General features: G+C 41.6%; 1 long non-coding RNA gene across 12 annotated transcripts in view; it reads right to left on the bottom strand.

Annotated features, from left to right (window-relative positions):
* LOC147027769 (uncharacterized) overlaps positions 1 to 17,978 on the bottom strand; it is a 142,416-nt gene that overhangs the window by 63,076 nt on the left and 61,362 nt on the right. For 2 of the 12 annotated variants that reach the window (XR_015057248.1, XR_015057249.1), the window contains one exon: positions 15,445 to 15,685. The exons of the other annotated variants lie outside the window; for them this stretch is intronic. This is a non-coding gene — a long non-coding RNA (uncharacterized LOC147027769). The remainder of the gene's footprint in view (positions 1 to 15,444; positions 15,686 to 17,978) is intronic. 12 annotated transcript variants of the gene reach the window in all.

Here is a 17,978-nt window from a genome sequence, read left to right as displayed (position 1 = left end):
AAGACGTGTTCCCAGCGGTTTTTGGGAATTGGTATATAAAAATGCTGCTCATAAAAGGGGAACCCAACAGTGTTTTCGAGTCCTTTTTGAGTCGATGTCCATGTCAGCAGTAACAGTATCAGTATCAGTATTAGTAGTAGTATTAGTAGTAGTTTGTTCATGTTGGCAGTAGTAGGTGAGTGTGAGGGGGAGGGTGTGGGTTATGATGGATCCTCCTTGCGTCCGCGTGTCCACGGGTAGGAGACATCTTTGCACCATTGTTCGAAGTTCTTCGCGGCTAATTTTTTATGGGGCTTTTTCAACAATGAGCTATGGCTTGTTTTTACGATTTAGGTCTATTCATAACGGGTTGGACAAATGCACAATGAACTAATAATGTGCATGGAGCGCTTCGATAACTTACAGATACGGTATACCAACGAATAATTATCGTGTAGCCGGCGTTCACAAACTATGCCCAACGATAGCCTAACTTATCCATATCGTGCGGCAGTTTATCTTTGCCGGTGACGTGGGGTTTGCTATTCATAGGCTGCCACTCAACGATTTAAATGGCTGCATCTCCACTATTGAAAGTAGATGCTTGCGCTCAACAATTGGATTTTTTTTACACTCAACGACTTTTAAACGGTACCACTCAGCTATTTTCATTGTTTACAATGAACAATTTAAATTGCTGTCACTCGCCTTTGTTTTTTGACGCTGGGGTTTGGAAATTTGAAGCGTTTCTTCTGAACGTGTTAAAACGCTCAAACTCGACTATTTTAAATAGATGCTGCCGATGGACAATTGGAATCATAGCCAAGCTAGACATCGAAGTGTGAACATACTCGTCATGCCAAAGAAAAGTTTGAAGAATGCTGCAAATAAGTGTCCAGGCCGTGGCTGTGGACGCTGACGCAAGGACGATCCATTATACCGACGTCTTTCAGCCTTTCACTCTTTCAGAGTAACTTAAAAGTAACGTCTGTCGATGTGTGGCAACGATCGCGTAACGTGCCAACAACATGTTAATCATAGGTTAGAAATAAGTTTCGGGTACGCTAAACATTACCTCGGCGTGTCTCAACTTATGATTAACTTACAAGTAGCATGTGTTGACGTCTGTCAACGATCGCAGACCGTGCATACAACTTGTGGCCAGCGTAGCGGAACGTGCGAGTCATACGCCGGCATACGTCGTGAAATTTCAAGCATGAAAAAATTTGAGGACAACCGAAAAGTACAACGTTTAAAGCCAACGTACAACGACGTATGGCAGTGTTTTTCAGCATTCTCTCAATGTTATCAAAACTTACCCATAACATATTCAACGTGTGCCAGCGTTTTAGAAAAAAAATTCAAAAATCGGCATACGTTGGCTAAAACGTCAAGGTGTGACCGGGCCTTTAGGGAAAATGTTCCTTGCTTTCATTGATGCATTTTCCAAGTGGATTGAGTGCTCTATCATGTCTATCAGCAGTTCTGCTGCCACCATTGAGAATTTACCTGTCATGTTCGCTCCTCACGGTCGACCTGATGTGTTGGTAAGCGATAATGATTTGTGTTTTACATGTCAGGAACTCATGAGATTGAATGGTATCAAACATGTCCGTTCTGCTTCGTTTAAACCCGCTTCTAATGGTCAGGCAGAGCGTGATGTACAGATTATCAAGCAAGAGTTAAGGCGTGTTACTCAAGGTTTGCTTCAAATGCATTTGTCACACATGTTGCTAGGTTACAGATCCAGTCCACATACTGTAACTGGAATGCCTCCAGTCAAGTTGTTTAGGAAGCGAGAACTCAAAACCAGACTTTCTCTTGTTCATCCTGACATCAATTAAACTGTTGAGAACAAGCGTCAGCGTCAGAAGCACGATCATGATCGCACGGCTGCATTGCGTGACTTTGCTGTAAACGATCCTGTTTATGTACTGAACCATGGAGTTGGAGAGAAATGGCTGCCAGGTGTTGTTGTTAGCAAGGAAGGAACTCGTGTTTTTGGTGTCGAGCTGAAGGATGGGCGTACATTGAGTAAACATGTGGATCAGATCAAGCTGCGTTATCTTAAGTTAGAAGATGATGCGAATCCTGTGATTCATCCAGTTATTGTTCCATTGTCCGACAATTAAACTGTTGTTTCTGAGCCTGCATCTGAAGCTGTCAGTAATGTGTCTCCGCCCAAAGTTTCTTGACCTGTACCCACGGCCAGTCCGGTGCGTTTGTCCATGTCACCTAAATCTATGTCTGTAACAACTCCTTTGCGTAGGTCCTCCCATGTATCTAAACATCCAGACCGGTTGGATTTGTAATTAAAGGGGGAGATATTGTGATGTATTGCCCTTCCTTGGGTTTGACGTGAGTGTCGTGTGTGCATGCGCGACACATGGGACCAGCAATGGAGCAGAGTGCTGTGAATAAAACCTTTGTGAAGTTGAATGCATCGTGATCAGTCCGATCGTTTGTACATCACGACATTGCATCATCAAAGTCCTTTCAATGATCTGATCTAACATGTTATGGTATCATGTCATGCATGGTCTGATACTTCCAATAACCTGATCTAACATATTGTTGAGGTTTCCCGCCAGCGCGTCATCACGAGCACGACCCTCACTGAAGCAGTGGGGCAATCTCGGCTCGATCGCCCGGAACTTACAGATCGCCAGCCCGGGTAAGTCCGGGTCGACGGGTCCTGGTTATTTTTGGACCGAAATACGCCAATGGGGAGATCACGTGGGGTAAGGTTAATTGCCAACTTCAACTTACCAAAGTACCCACGTGATCCAGCTCCCGGGGTACTTCACCCTCGGCGGAACTCGTACGGAAGCGAGCTGCTAAAGCGGCCCGTTCCGTGTGCGTAGCCGAGCGGTGATATCGCCAAATTCTGCCGGCCCGAATGTCCCCTTACGGCGGCCCAACGGCCTTCTAATTCCAAACACACAACATGCCCAGTCAATGAAAGAATCGACGCGACAAGCTGAAAACATTTAACAATTGGGGTTTATTAACCTCCGCCATCGAGGATGGATGGAGGTTACTGTTTTCACCCCTTTCTGTTTGTTTGCTTGTTTGTTTGTTTGTTTGTGAACAGTATTACGGAAAAAAACTCCTGGATGGATTTCGACGAAACTTGATGGGGGGATTAGGTATGGTCCAAGGTTCATGCCATTAGATTTTGGACTTGATCCAAAGTCCAATATGGCCGCTATGGCGGCCATTTTGAAAAAATATTTGAATTTTTGTTTTTGCATTTCTACATATTTTAAGTGATTTCCAACCCCCAAAAAATTAATTTGTTGGAGAAAAAAACCCCAGAAATTTGGCACCTTGTTTTTCAAAAAAATTTCGATATGCGCGTCGACCTCGTTTAGTTAATTCAATCGTGGTTCAGTGGAGTCTGATCCGTTTTGACCTACAATGAATAGGATATCAGGTTCACCCAAGTGACCCAGCAGTATCGGCGGAGGAGGTTTTGCACTCTACCGAGTGCTCCCCCTCTAGTTTATACAGTAATTGGGGAACTCGGGAAGCACGCAAGAACAGAACTATACCGAATACAATAAATGCAATGCAATCATTTGCAGCACACAAAGCACTTTACAGTTCTCTACTTGTTAGACGAGCACACGGACACACGTACACACACACACACCCAAGAAATGGTGGCTGATGCCTTTAATAAAGACTTCAGCTCGGAGGGACAGGTGAGCTGAAACCCAGAACCTATCTATCTCGAACCTCTCCATCTTGTGTGGTCTTCAAGCTGTTTGGACCCGGGCTCCAGCGAGGGTGAGATGGATCCAATCGCCGTGAGCCGCGATCCTTCCCGAGCTCCAGCGGATCCCCTCGCGCTCCGGACCACGTGCTGGTGTGACGAAACACCGAGCCTTCCCGAAGATGCGTCGCTTTCCAAGTAGAGACAGCCCAACCAAGATGAGGCCACGAAGCAGAACAAAGGCCGAACCAAGATAACTCAGAACCAGCACGACCCTTTGAACCACCGACTGCACAGCCAACTCGAAGAAGCACCAGCAGAACAACAACCTCGAACCAACTCGACCACCCTTGAACCAGGACGACACTCCTCGGCCACCAGGCCGAAGAAGAACCACGACAACCTGAACCAACTCCTCTGATGAACAACTCTCCAACAAGACCCCACTCGAGCCAAGCAGAGTGTCCCTTTTTTATTCCTATCGGCCCCCTCCCCCGCTACCGGCATGCCTCATGTCCTCGTGCTCCATCCCCTGCTCAACCGCGGGTGGGGGGGAGTTGTTTACGTCATTGCATCACAGGACGGGAGGGTTCTTCTTCCTCTTTGCAGAGGAAGGTTTGGGTCGTTCTTCTTTGTGTTCTGATCAAACCCGAACTATTAAAATGAATCACAGCGCGTTTAATCGATTTTTACCCATTAAACAATGGAAGGCGAGCTATCTATGGAACACGTACTTACCGAGATAACTGAGCTAAAGGACCTGAATGATGAGTGCGATAATGGTTTCCAGATTCGCAACAACATTATAATGTCATGCACTGTCGGATCCTTCCAATGACCTGATCTAACATGTTATGTCATGCATAGTATTATCCTTCCAATGACCTGATCTATTATGTTATTATGGTATGCACAGTATTATCCTTCCAATGACCTGATCTATTATGTTATAATGTCATGCACGGTATTATCCTTCCAATGACCTGATCTATCATGTTATAATGTCATGCACGGTATTATCCTTCCAATGACCTGATCTAACATGTTATGTCATGCATAGTATTATCCTTCCAATGACCTGATGTATCATGTTATAATGTCATGCACAGTATTATCCTTCCAATGACCTGATCTATCATGTTATAATGTCATGCACAGTATTATCCTTCCAATGACCTGATGTATCATGTTATAATGTCATGCATAGTATTATCCTTCCAATGACCTGATCTAACATGTTATGTCATGCACAGTATTATCCTTCCAATGACTTGATCTATCATGTTATAATGTCATGCTCGGTCTGATCCTTCCAATGACCTGATCTATTATGTTATAATGTCATGCACGGTATTATCCTTCCAATGACCCGATCTATCATGTTATAATGTCATGCACAGTATTATCCTTCCAATGACCTGATGTATCATGTTATAATGTCATGCACAGTATTATCCTTCCAATGACCTGATCTATCATGTTATAATGTCATGTACAGTGTTATCCTTCCAATGACCTGATCTATCATGTTATAATGTCATGCACAGTATTATCCTTCCAATGACCTGATGTATCATGTTATAATGTCATGCACAGTATTATCCTTCCAATGACCTGATCTATCATGTTATAATGTCATGTACAGTGTTATCCTTCCAATGACCTGATCTATCATGTTATAATGTCATGCACAGTATTATCCTTCCAATGACCTGATGTATCATGTTATAATGTCATGCACAGTATTATCCTTCCAATGACCTGATGTATCATGTTATAATGTCATGTACAGTGTTATCCTTCCAATGACCTGATCTATCATGTTATAATGTCATGCACAGTATTATCCTTCCAATGACCTGATCTATCATGTTATAATGTCATGCACAGTATTATCCTTCCAATGACCTGATGTATCATGTTATAATGTCATGCACAGTATTATCCTTCCAATGACCTGATGTATCATGTTATAATGTCATGTACAGTGTTATCCTTCCAATGACCTGATCTATCATGTTATAATGTCATGCACAGTATTATCCTTCCAATGACCTGATCTATCATGTTATAATGTCATGCACAGTATTATCCTTCCAATGACCTGATGTATCATGTTATAATGTCATGCACAGTATTATCCTTCCAATGACCTGATGTATCATGTTATAATGTCATGTACAGTGTTATCCTTCCAATGACCTGATCTATCATGTTATAATGTCATGCACAGTATTATCCTTCCAATGACCTGATGTATCATGTTATAATGTCATGCACAGTATTATCCTTCCAATGACCTGATGTATCATGTTATAATGTCATGCACAGTATTATCCTTCCAATGACCTGATCTATCATGTTATAATGTCATGTACAGTATTATCCTTCCAATGACCTGATCTATCATGTTATAATGTCATGCACAGTATTATCCTTCCAATGACCTGATGTATCATGTTATAATGTCATGCACAGTATTATCCTTCCAATGACCTGATCTATCATGTTATAATGTCATGTACAGTGTTATCCTTCCAATGACCTGATCTATCATGTTATAATGTCATGCACAGTATTATCCTTCCAATGACCTGATGTATCATGTTATAATGTCATGCACAGTATTATCCTTCCAATGACCTGATGTATCATGTTATAATGTCATGCACAGTATTATCCTTCCAATGACCTGATGTATCATGTTATAATGTCATGCACAGTATTATCCTTCCAATGACCTGATCTATCATGTTATAATGTCATGTACAGTATTATCCTTCCAATGACCTGATCTATCATGTTATAATGTCATGCACAGTATTATCCTTCCAATAACCTGATCTATCATGTTATAATGTCATGCTCGGTCTGATCCTTCCAATGACCTGATGTATCATGTTATAATGTCATGCACAGTACTATCCTTCCAATGACCTGATGTATCATGTTATAATGTCATGCACAGTATTATCCTTCCAATGACCTGATCTATCATGTTATAATGTCATGCACAGTATTATCCTTCCAATGACCTGATGTATCATGTTATAATGTCATGCACAGTATTATCCTTCCAATGACCTGATGTGTCATGTTATAATGTCATGCACAGTATTATCCTTCCAATGACCTGATCTATCATGTTATAATGTCATGTACAGTGTTATCCTTCCAATGACCTGATGTATCATGTTATAATGTCATGTACAGTGTTATCCTTCCAATAACCTGATCTATCATGTTATAATATCATGCACAGTATTATCCTTCCAATGACCTGATGTGTCATGTTATAATGTCATGTACAGTGTTATCCTTCCAATGACCTGATCTATCATGTTATAATGTCATGCACAGTATTATCCTTCCAATGACCTGATGTATCATGTTATAATGTCATGCACAGTATTATCCTTCCAATGACCTGATGTGTCATGTTATAATGTCATGCACAGTATTATCCTTCCAATGACCTGATGTGTCATGTTATAATGTCATGCACAGTATTATCCTTCCAATGACCTGATGTATCATGTTATAATGTCATGCACAGTATTATCCTTCCAATGACCTGATGTATCATGTTATAATGTCATGCACAGTATTATCCTTCCAATGACCTGATCTATCATGTTATAATGTCATGCACAGTATTATCCTTCCAATAACCTGATCTATCATGTTATAATGTCATGCTCGGTCTGATCCTTCCAATGACCTGATGTATCATGTTATAATGTCATGCACAGTATTATCCTTCCAATGACCTGATGTATCATGTTATAATGTCATGCACAGTATTATCCTTCCAATGACCTGATGTATCATGTTATAATGTCATGCACAGTATTATCCTTCCAATGACCTGATCTATCATGTTATAATATCATGCACAGTATTATCCTTCCAATAACCTGATCTATCATGTTATAATGTCATGCACAGTATTATCCTTCCAATGACCTGATATATCATGTTATAATGTCATGCACAGTATTATGCTTCCAATGACCTGATCTATCATGTTATAATGTCATGCACAGTATTATCCTTCCAATGACCTGATCTATCATGTTATAATATCATGCACAGTATTATCCTTCCAATGACCTGATGTATCATGTTATAATGTCATGCACAGTATTATCCTTCCAATAACCAGATGTATCATGTTATAATGTCATGCACAGTATTATCCTTCCAATGACCTGATGTATCATGTTATAATGTCATGTACAGTGTTATCCTTCCAATGACCTGATCTATCATGTTATAATGTCATGCACAGTATTATCCTTCCAATGACCTGATCTATCATGTTATAATGTCATGCACAGTATTATCCTTCCAATGACCTGATGTATCATGTTATAATGTCATGCACAGTATTATCCTTCCAATGACCTGATCTATCATGTTATAATGTCATGTACAGTGTTATCCTTCCAATGACCTGATCTATTATGTTATTATGGTATGCACAGTATTATCCTTCCAATAACCTGATCTATCATGTTATAATGTCATGCACAGTATTATCCTTCCAATGACCTGATCTATCATGTTATAATGTCATGCTCGGTCTGATCCTTCCAATGACCTGATGTATCATGTTATAATGTCATGCACAGTACTATCCTTCCAATGACCTGATGTATCATGTTATAATGTCATGCACAGTATTATCCTTCCAATGACCTGATCTATCATGTTATAATGTCATGCACAGTATTATCCTTCCAATGACCTGATCTATCATGTTATAATGTCATGCACAGTATTATCCTTCCAATGACCTGATCTATCATGTTATAATGTCATGCATAGTATTATCCTTCCAATGACCTGATCTATCATGTTATAATGTCATGTACAGTGTTATCCTTCCAATGACCTGATGTATCATGTTATAATGTCATGCACAGTATTATCCTTCCAATGACCTGATGTATCATGTTATAATGTCATGCACAGTATTATCCTTCCAATGACCTGATGTATCATGTTATAATGTCATGCACAGTATTATCCTTCCAATGACCTGATGTGTCATGTTATAATGTCATGCACAGTATTATCCTTCCAATGACCTGATGTATCATGTTATAATGTCATGCACAGTATTATCCTTCCAATAACCTGATGTATCATGTTATAATGTCATGTACAGTGTTTTCCTTCCAATGACCTGATCTATCATGTTATAATGTCATGTACAGTGTTTTCCTTCCAATGACCTGATCTATCATGTTATAATGTCATGCACAGTATTATCCTTCCAATGACCTGATGTATCATGTTATAATGTCATGCACAGTATTATCCTTCCAATAACCTGATGTATCATGTTATAATGTCATGTACAGTATTATCCTTCCAATGACCTGATCTATCATGTTATAATGTCATGTACAGTGTTTTCCTTCCAATGACCTGATGTATCATGTTATAATGTCATGTACAGTGTTATCCTTCCAATGACCTGATCTATCATGTTATAATGTCATGCACAGTATTATCCTTCCAATAACCTGATCTATCATGTTATAATATCATGCACAGTATTATCCTTCCAATGACCTGATGTGTCATGTTATAATGTCATGTACAGTGTTATCCTTCCAATGACCTGATCTATCATGTTATAATGTCATGCACAGTATTATCCTTCCAATGACCTGATGTATCATGTTATAATGTCATGCACAGTATTATCCTTCCAATGACCTGATGTGTCATGTTATAATGTCATGCACAGTATTATCCTTCCAATGACCTGATGTGTCATGTTATAATGTCATGCACAGTATTATCCTTCCAATGACCTGATGTATCATGTTATAATGTCATGCACAGTATTATCCTTCCAATAACCTGATGTATCATGTTATAATGTCATGCACGGTATTATCCTTCCAATGACCTGATCTATCATGTTATAATGTCATGCACAGTATTATCCTTCCAATAACCAGATGTATCATGTTATAATGTCATGCACAGTATTATCCTTCCAATGACCTGATGTATCATGTTATAATGTCATGCACAGTATTATCCTTCCAATGACCTGATCTATCATGTTATAATATCATGCACAGTATTATCCTTCCAATAACCTGATCTATCATGTTATAATGTCATGCACAGTATTATCCTTCCAATGACCTGATATATCATGTTATAATGTCATGCACAGTATTATGCTTCCAATGACCTGATCTATCATGTTATAATGTCATGCACAGTATTATCCTTCCAATGACCTGATCTATCATGTTATAATATCATGCACAGTATTATCCTTCCAATGACCTGATGTATCATGTTATAATGTCATGCACAGTATTATCCTTCCAATAACCAGATGTATCATGTTATAATGTCATGCACAGTATTATCCTTCCAATGACCTGATCTATCATGTTATAATGTCATGCACAGTATTATCCTTCCAATGACCTGATCTATTATGTTATAATGTCATGCACAGTATTATCCTTCCAATGACCTGATCTATCATGTTATAATGTCATGCACAGTATTATCCTTCCAATGACCTGATCTATCATGTTATAATGTCATGCACAGTATTATCCTTCCAATAACCAGATGTATCATGTTATAATGTCATGCACTGTATTATCCTTCCAATAACCAGATGTATCATGTTATAATGTCATGCACAGTATTATCCTTCCAATAACCTGATCTATCATGTTATAATGTCATGCACAGTATTATCCTTCCAATAACCAGATGTATCATGTTATAATGTCATGCACAGTATTATCCTTCCAATAACCTGATCTATCATGTTATCATGTCATGCACGGTCTTATTCTTTCAATAACCTGATCTATCATGTTATAATATCATGCACGGTCTTATTCTTTCAATAACCTGATCTATCATGTTATTTCATGTACGGTCTTATTCGTTCAATGACCTGATCTATTATGTTTCATGTCATGCACGGTCTTATTCTTTCAATAACCTGATCTATCATGTTATAATGTCATGCACAGTATTATCCTTCCAATGACCTGATCTATCATGTTATAATGTCATGCACAGTATTATCCTTCCAATAACCTGATCTTTCATGTTATAATGTCATGCACAGTATTATCCTTCCAATGACCTGATCTATCATGTTATAATGTCATGCACAGTATTATCCTTCCAATAACCAGATGTATCATGTTATAATGTCATGCACAGTATTATCCTTCCAATAACCTGATCTATCATGTTATCATGTCATGCACGGTCTTATTCTTTCAATAACCTGATCTATCATGTTATTTTAATGTACGGTCTTATTCGTTCAATGACCTGATCTATTATGTTTCATGTCATGCATGGTCTTATTCTTTCAATAACCTGATCTATCATGTTATAATATCATGCACGGTCTTATTCTTTCAATAACCTGATCTATCATGTTATTTCATGTACGGTCTTATTCGTTCAATGACCTGATCTATTATGTTTCATGTCATGCACGGTCTTATTCTTTCAATAACCTGATCTATCATGTTATAATGTCATGCACAGTATTATCCTTCCAATGACCTGATCAAAAATCTTTTAAAATATTCAAGTGAGCCACTTGTCGAGCACTCTCAAAGCTGATTGTTAATGGAACACACCTCTTCTCAACATGTCGATCTTAACAACTCTCCTGACCTACCCCCCTCCTCCCACGTCCTTCCCTCCCCCTCCCCCTCCCCTCCCTTGCACCCAAATACAAATACTCCTCCCCTTTTCCTTCACAATGTGGACCTCAAACATTCAGGGTCTTTGCTCAAACCTGACAGATCTTTCCACACAGGTTGCCACTGACAAACCAGACATTATCTGCTGAACATAAACTTTCCTCCTTCAAGATACTCCGACTCCCTCGTATCTCTCCCTGGTTACTTCCTCCTCCAGTCGGACAGTCCTGAGCCTCATCATGGTGGTGGAGTTGTTCTCTTCATCAAAGACTCTATTCCTCACTCACCATGCACTGCCCTCTCTCCCCAATACCGCCACGAATACCTCTGGCTACAGACTCCCCTCAACTCCCACCTCAGGTTTATATGTGTTGTACCGTCCACCAAACAGTGATGACGATTTACATCTCACTCTCCATAAACATGGACCAACTTCTCTCCTCTCCTCTCATCCCAACTCTCTCTCTCTCTTCCTCATATGTGGTGACTTCAATTGTCATTATGCTATCAAGTATGGCATTTCACTCTGGCCAACTGGCAGGAACTTCAAGCAGCCATCAAACTTCTAGACTGGTCTCCCATCTCGACTTCCTCAGACATAAACTCGTCCTGAGAATTCTTTCAAGAAACTTGCTCTCTCTCACGCACAGATTTATCCCATCTCATCTTCAGTTGTCCCACCCTTCGTCCCACCCATGGTACACTGAAGTTTGTTGCAAGGCAGTCGTCCTGAAACAACTTGCCTTCGCCTCATGGAAGGCTAATCCAACTGAAGGCAATCTCAGTTCCTTCCACAAAGCTCGGAACAAGTGTGTCTACACTCAGGAGAGCCAGAAAACAACATTTTTCTCATCTCAAGTCTGAACTCTCAAACCTCTCTCCTTCCTCCAAATCCTGGTGGCGTCCAGTTAAGTCTGTTTCTGGTGTATGTTTCCCCTCCATCCCCTCCCTTACCTAAAATGACCGCACAGCTGACACTGCACGTGAAAAGGCTGAATGCCTAAACTCCGGGTCTGCTTCTAAATTTTGTGTCCCAACCTCATCGCTTTCTCTACCCACCTTACCCAGTCGCATGCAGCTGTTCCTGGACTCTGTGTCCTTTTCTCCTGACAAGGTAGAGAGCTTGCTGTCAAACCTCGACTCAGATTCTGCAACCAGTCCAGATGGCATCAGCCCACGTGTCCTAAAAACCTGCTCCTCTGCTCTTACTCACCCTCTCATTTGCTCAAGGTCATCTGCCATCTGCTTGGAAATCAGGAAACATTACCGCTCTGCATAAAAAAGTGCAACAACAGATCCCTGCAACTACAGACCAATCAGCCCTCTCCTAATCGTCAGCAAGGTTATGGAATCCATCATCGCTTCAACCATGAAGTTCTTACTCTTCTGCAATAGCTTGATTTCCGATCATCAATTTTGATTCAGACCAGGTCACTCTATCCTGGATATGCTGCTTCTGCTCTCCCAACAATGGATGGAAGCCCTCAATGCCGGACATGAAATCAGAGTCCCATGACATATCGTGACATATCATGAAAATGCCAGACTCCCATGACATATGGTCTCGATATGGTCTCGCACCCTGCCCTGCTCACTAAACTCTCTTCTTGTGGTATCCAAGGCCATCTCCACTCATGGCTTGCAGACATCTTCTCCTGTCACAGCCAACATGTGGGCCGAAATGGAGTTCTTTCATCCCCTCTTCCTCTCCAGGCTGGAGTTCCTCAAGGCAGCGTTCTGGGCCCTGTTTTTTTTCTGGTTTTTCATCCTCTTTATCCCTTTGCTGATGACTCCACCCTCTGCCACACCATCAGTCATCCCTCATATCAGCAAGCAGCAGCCTCTTCACTCTCTGCACATCACGATAAAATCACAAGCTGGTCCAACACTTGGAACACGTTTTTCAATCCTGATAAATCTCTCACTCTCACTGTCTCTCTGATAGGACCGTTTGGAACCCCGCCACCCCGTCTACTTTCTCAACAATCCTCCTGAATAAGTCCTTTCATTCAAGCTTCTGGGTCTCACTATCTGCCATGATCTTTCCTGGGAAAGCCACATTTCCAAGCTGGCCTCCAAAGCCAGTCGCCAGCTGGGCATCCTTAGTCATGCAAAGTCCTCCCTTGGCACACCTGACCTCCTGACCACAGCCCGATGGAGTACTGCTCTCCCCTCTGTGCTGGTGGTCCCACTTCTCAGCTTTCTTGGCTTCACGCTGTGGAAACCAAGGCATTTAAAATCACTGGTATCTCCTGTGATAAAGCTGAGTCTTTGGGTCTCTCACTCTCTCACCAGAGGCAGGTCAGTGGTCTTTGTGTTGTACTGTCTCCTTTCCAGCCTCCCCCCGCCCCCGGCTCTGTTTGCACGATATGTCTCAACCCCCCCCCCCCATATTTCCGCAGGGCACTCAAGGTCCACCAGCATCCCCCTTCTAGTAAAGCTACCAAAATCAAGAATCACTGCTCACCTTCATTCTTTCATTCGTCTTTTTCTCCACCTTTGGAACAAACTCCCACACACTATTCAATCCCACTCTTTCCTACATGTCTTCAAAATGGCTGTTCACCACCATCTCTTATCTTCCCCCATTCCAAACCACGATATTTTATACCCCCAATAATCCACCCCAAACCCACCTCCTTCAAATATCCTGCTTTCCTTCCTGAAAGTCCCTGTCATGTAAGGACCTGAAAGTCCCTGTAATGTCCATCTTGTTTTCCCTGTGTTCCCCGCCCCATCCCTCTCCCTTCCACAGATCTCCTCATGCCTCTGTTGCACACAGTTTTTCCCCTCCCTCTCCTGCCCCACTTGTTGCTCGTTCTGTGTTCGCTCTCAGATGAGCCTTGACAGTGCATACAAAATAATAAAAATAAAAAGGGATAAATTAAACCATCATTCATCATGGAGTCTCTGAAGATGGCATAAATTTGCTACATTGTTGCAATTCTAGTAATGGATCATTTCCACATCACAAATAGATTATATTCTGTGTGCTTTTCTCACACCTTCTCAGGTGTGAAAGTAGAGGGAAAAAAACCACCTGCATTATTTGATGAAAGGTTAATGTACAGGATTGTCAAATATGACGATTTGGCAGAGTTAATACTCAAAGGCGCCACCAATTATGGCAATTGCCTCGGAGTAAGGATCAAGTGCAACGTTCGTTTTGACCACCAAGTGGTCTACACCTGGCACTGTGCAGGAAGAGGATGGGGAAAGGGGGAAGAAGGAAGGAGGGATTTGAGAGAGGAAAGGGGGGGGTCAGATACCCTTGAAAAGACGGTGCGACGCACATAATAACTCATCGTCATTAGGCGATGAGTTTTGACATGGCTTTCACTGTCTATTTGTGGGTATGTGACACATCCCCTCTCTCAAGACTTCCCTTCTCCTTCATGCTCCCATTTTCCAATCTCATCTCTGGAGTGCATTTGCCTCCTGGTGCATGTTTCCTGCATAGTCCTAGGTGAAGACCACTTGGTGGTCAAAACGTTACACCGAAGCCAAAGGCCCAAGGAATTGCTACAATTATTGATGCGTTTCTATCCTTGACCGAGTATAACTTATCCATGTCATTTCTATCGCAATATATTGATAGGGCAAAGCACCCTGGGGTATGACTAAGGAGGACAAGCGAGGCGGGAGGGAAATTATTTTTTTTGATACGAGTGCCTGGAATACAATAATGTACGTCTGCGTCATAAAAAATTATATGGATATTGGGCAAGGCAATGAACATTTATTGCTGAACGGCAATGAAAGTTTAACACTAATAACAGGTGGTGATGCAGATACAAGTCATACAAAATAATTCCAATTCATAAAGAATTAATCTGACTTGGAATAACCTTAGGCACAAGGCTGAAACTTGGCACAACTTTAAGTGTGTAGCTCAACATAAACTGCAATGTGCCTCAAGACAAATATAAAACAACTGGTGGGATGCAAAGGCAGAGGAATGACAGCTATTGGCCGATCAACATCAACCACACTTGTATGATGCAGTAAAAGCTGTGTACGGACCTTTCAAGGCGACCTTTGCCCCCATATAAACAGCTGATGGAAATGAATTCCTCACTGATAAAGCAGCACTCATGGACAGATGGAGCAAATATTTTGCTGATCTCTTGAATAGGGAATCCCATGTCTCGGAAGGCTCTCTGTCACGAATACCACAACAACCAATCAGAGATGACTTGCCTCATCCATCCTTACGCGATCAACAGAATGAAGAGAGCTTCAGCCCCAAGGCCAGATGGTATCCCTGGAGAAGTTTGGAAACATGTTAGTGCCGAGCTTGTCACCCATCTTCCGACTCTCTTTCACAATATATGGACCCAATAAGAAGTCCCACAAAACTTTAATGATGCCAATCTCATTAGCATCGAGAAATGTAAGGGCTCGAAGAGCATCTGTGGAAACGACAGAAGGAATTAGCCTGCTCGGTGTTGTGAGAAAGATCCGAAGCAATGTTTTGCTTAATCGCCTACTTCAGAATATTGCAGACAAGATCCTGCCAGAATCACAGTGCAGTTTTAGAGCCAATAGTGGGACAGCAGACACGGTGTTTGCAGCTCGCCAACTCCAGGAGAAATACACAGAACACAATCAGGATCTCTACATACTGTTAATTGACCTCACCAAGGCCTTTGACACTGTTGATCCCCCTCGTTTCTGGCAACTACTCAACAATTTTGACAGTCCAGATTAAAAAAGAAAATCTCTCCCAGACTTATGCGTGATGGGATGATAGGGCGTATCTGCATCGATTGGGAAACATCAATGGGTTTTGAAATGACTATTGGTGTTAAACATGGCTATGTTATGGTACCAACACTCTTTAACCTATTTCTTGCAGCCTTGCTTGATGAGGCAACATAGGTCATGCCACCAGGTGTGAGAATCTGCTTCAGATCTGGACAACGATTTAACCTCTCAGACTGTATCCCTCAACTAAATTCACAGAGGCCCCGATTGGAGAGGTTCTGTCTGCAGATGACTGTGCACTGGTTGCACATACAAAGGACATGCAGTCTACGGCCTACAAATTTTCAGAAACCTCGAGAAATGATGGTCTACAGATCAGCGTCTCAAAGAGTGTTATCATGTATCAACCATCACCTAGCAAACCGTTTGTAACACCCAATACTAAAGTTGAAGGCATTACTGTCAACTTTGTCAATAAGTTCACCTAACCTGGAAGTATGCTTTGCAATTTGATAGATGAGGAAATTCATGTACCTGCATCAAGAAAGCGAGCACTGCGTATGGACATCTCTTCAACATCGTGTGGAAGCAGCACGACATTAAACTGGACACAAAAATCAAGCTTTACAAGGCAATAGTCCTGAATACTCCATTGTACGGGGCAGAGACATGAGTCTGCTATCATCCATCCATTCACTGGGACCGTACTCTGTGCAGAGCGTTGGTGCTGCCTAAGCAGTCTCCTTGGCTATTGGGCACAATCCTGGACGGGTCACCACTCCGACACAGGACACCAGCATGCTGGCACTCATTTTGCCGACCTCAGAAGGATGACAGGCAGAGTCAACCCCACCTGGTATTAATTCAACAGCTGAGCGGGATTTGAACTCAGGACGCTTGGATCCCAAGCCCGTCGCCCTAACCATGAAGCCAACACCAGGCATCTGCTACTAATGCCACACTAATGCCCTAGAGAAATTTGATGAAGCCATCTCAGACACAGTACATCATGAAGATCCGCTCGCAGGACAAAGTCACAAACAATGAGGTACTGTGCCGAGCTTGAGCCTGCAACATGGAAGCTACTCTCCATAAGATACAGCTGAGATGGGCTGGTTATATTCTTTGTTTGAATGAAGGGCTGCAAATTTTATTTGGTGAGCTGACGCAAGGTAAATGACACCTGGGTGGTCAACGTAAGCATTACAAGGACACCCTCAAGAAAAGCCTTAAAGACCAACAACAACCCTAATACCTGTAAGCAGCTCACAGCTGGCCAGTTACTATGGAAAAGTGAACTGAAAGCTGGGATTCTTCATTTTGAGAGAAATTTATGCTGGTTGCATGATTTCAAGTGACTATGTCAATCCAGAATTGGATTCCACCAGTACCAGAGAACCCATAGTGCATGGATAAAATAAATTGGATGGCGGAAGACAGCTTTTGACATTCTCAAAACCGTGAGGTCAAATAGTGTCATCAGTTGCCCACATCGTCAACAATGCACGATAATGAGGGACTATTTCAGCATTATTATTTATTGTGCATCCACTTTTGACCCGAGCCATGCATTTATAAATGATTTGAACGACTCATGCTTGTTGGGAATGTGCAGATAACTAAATGTTATGAAGGGGCTGGAAGGATAGCTTCGAGGTATGCACACTCATCTTTGAGCCATCTATCCTGGGTTGGAATCTCGACCCAACTATAAACTGTCACCCTGGTGTTTTTTATGTTGGGTGAGGCATCAATGTGCACACAGTCCATTGGAAGGACCTCCAGTTATTAGCCAGCACTGGTCATTGATGGACTTTAAAGATCCCACGGTGTCATTTGCGAACTAGAAG

Source organism: Eptatretus burgeri, chromosome 4, assembly GCF_056783735.1.
Source record: "Eptatretus burgeri isolate ZD-2024b chromosome 4, Ebu_testis_v1, whole genome shotgun sequence".
Lineage (NCBI taxonomy): Eukaryota > Metazoa > Chordata > Myxini > Myxiniformes > Myxinidae > Eptatretus > Eptatretus burgeri.
Note: the sequence above shows the minus strand (reverse complement) of the source record. Positions and strands in the feature narration are given on the sequence as shown.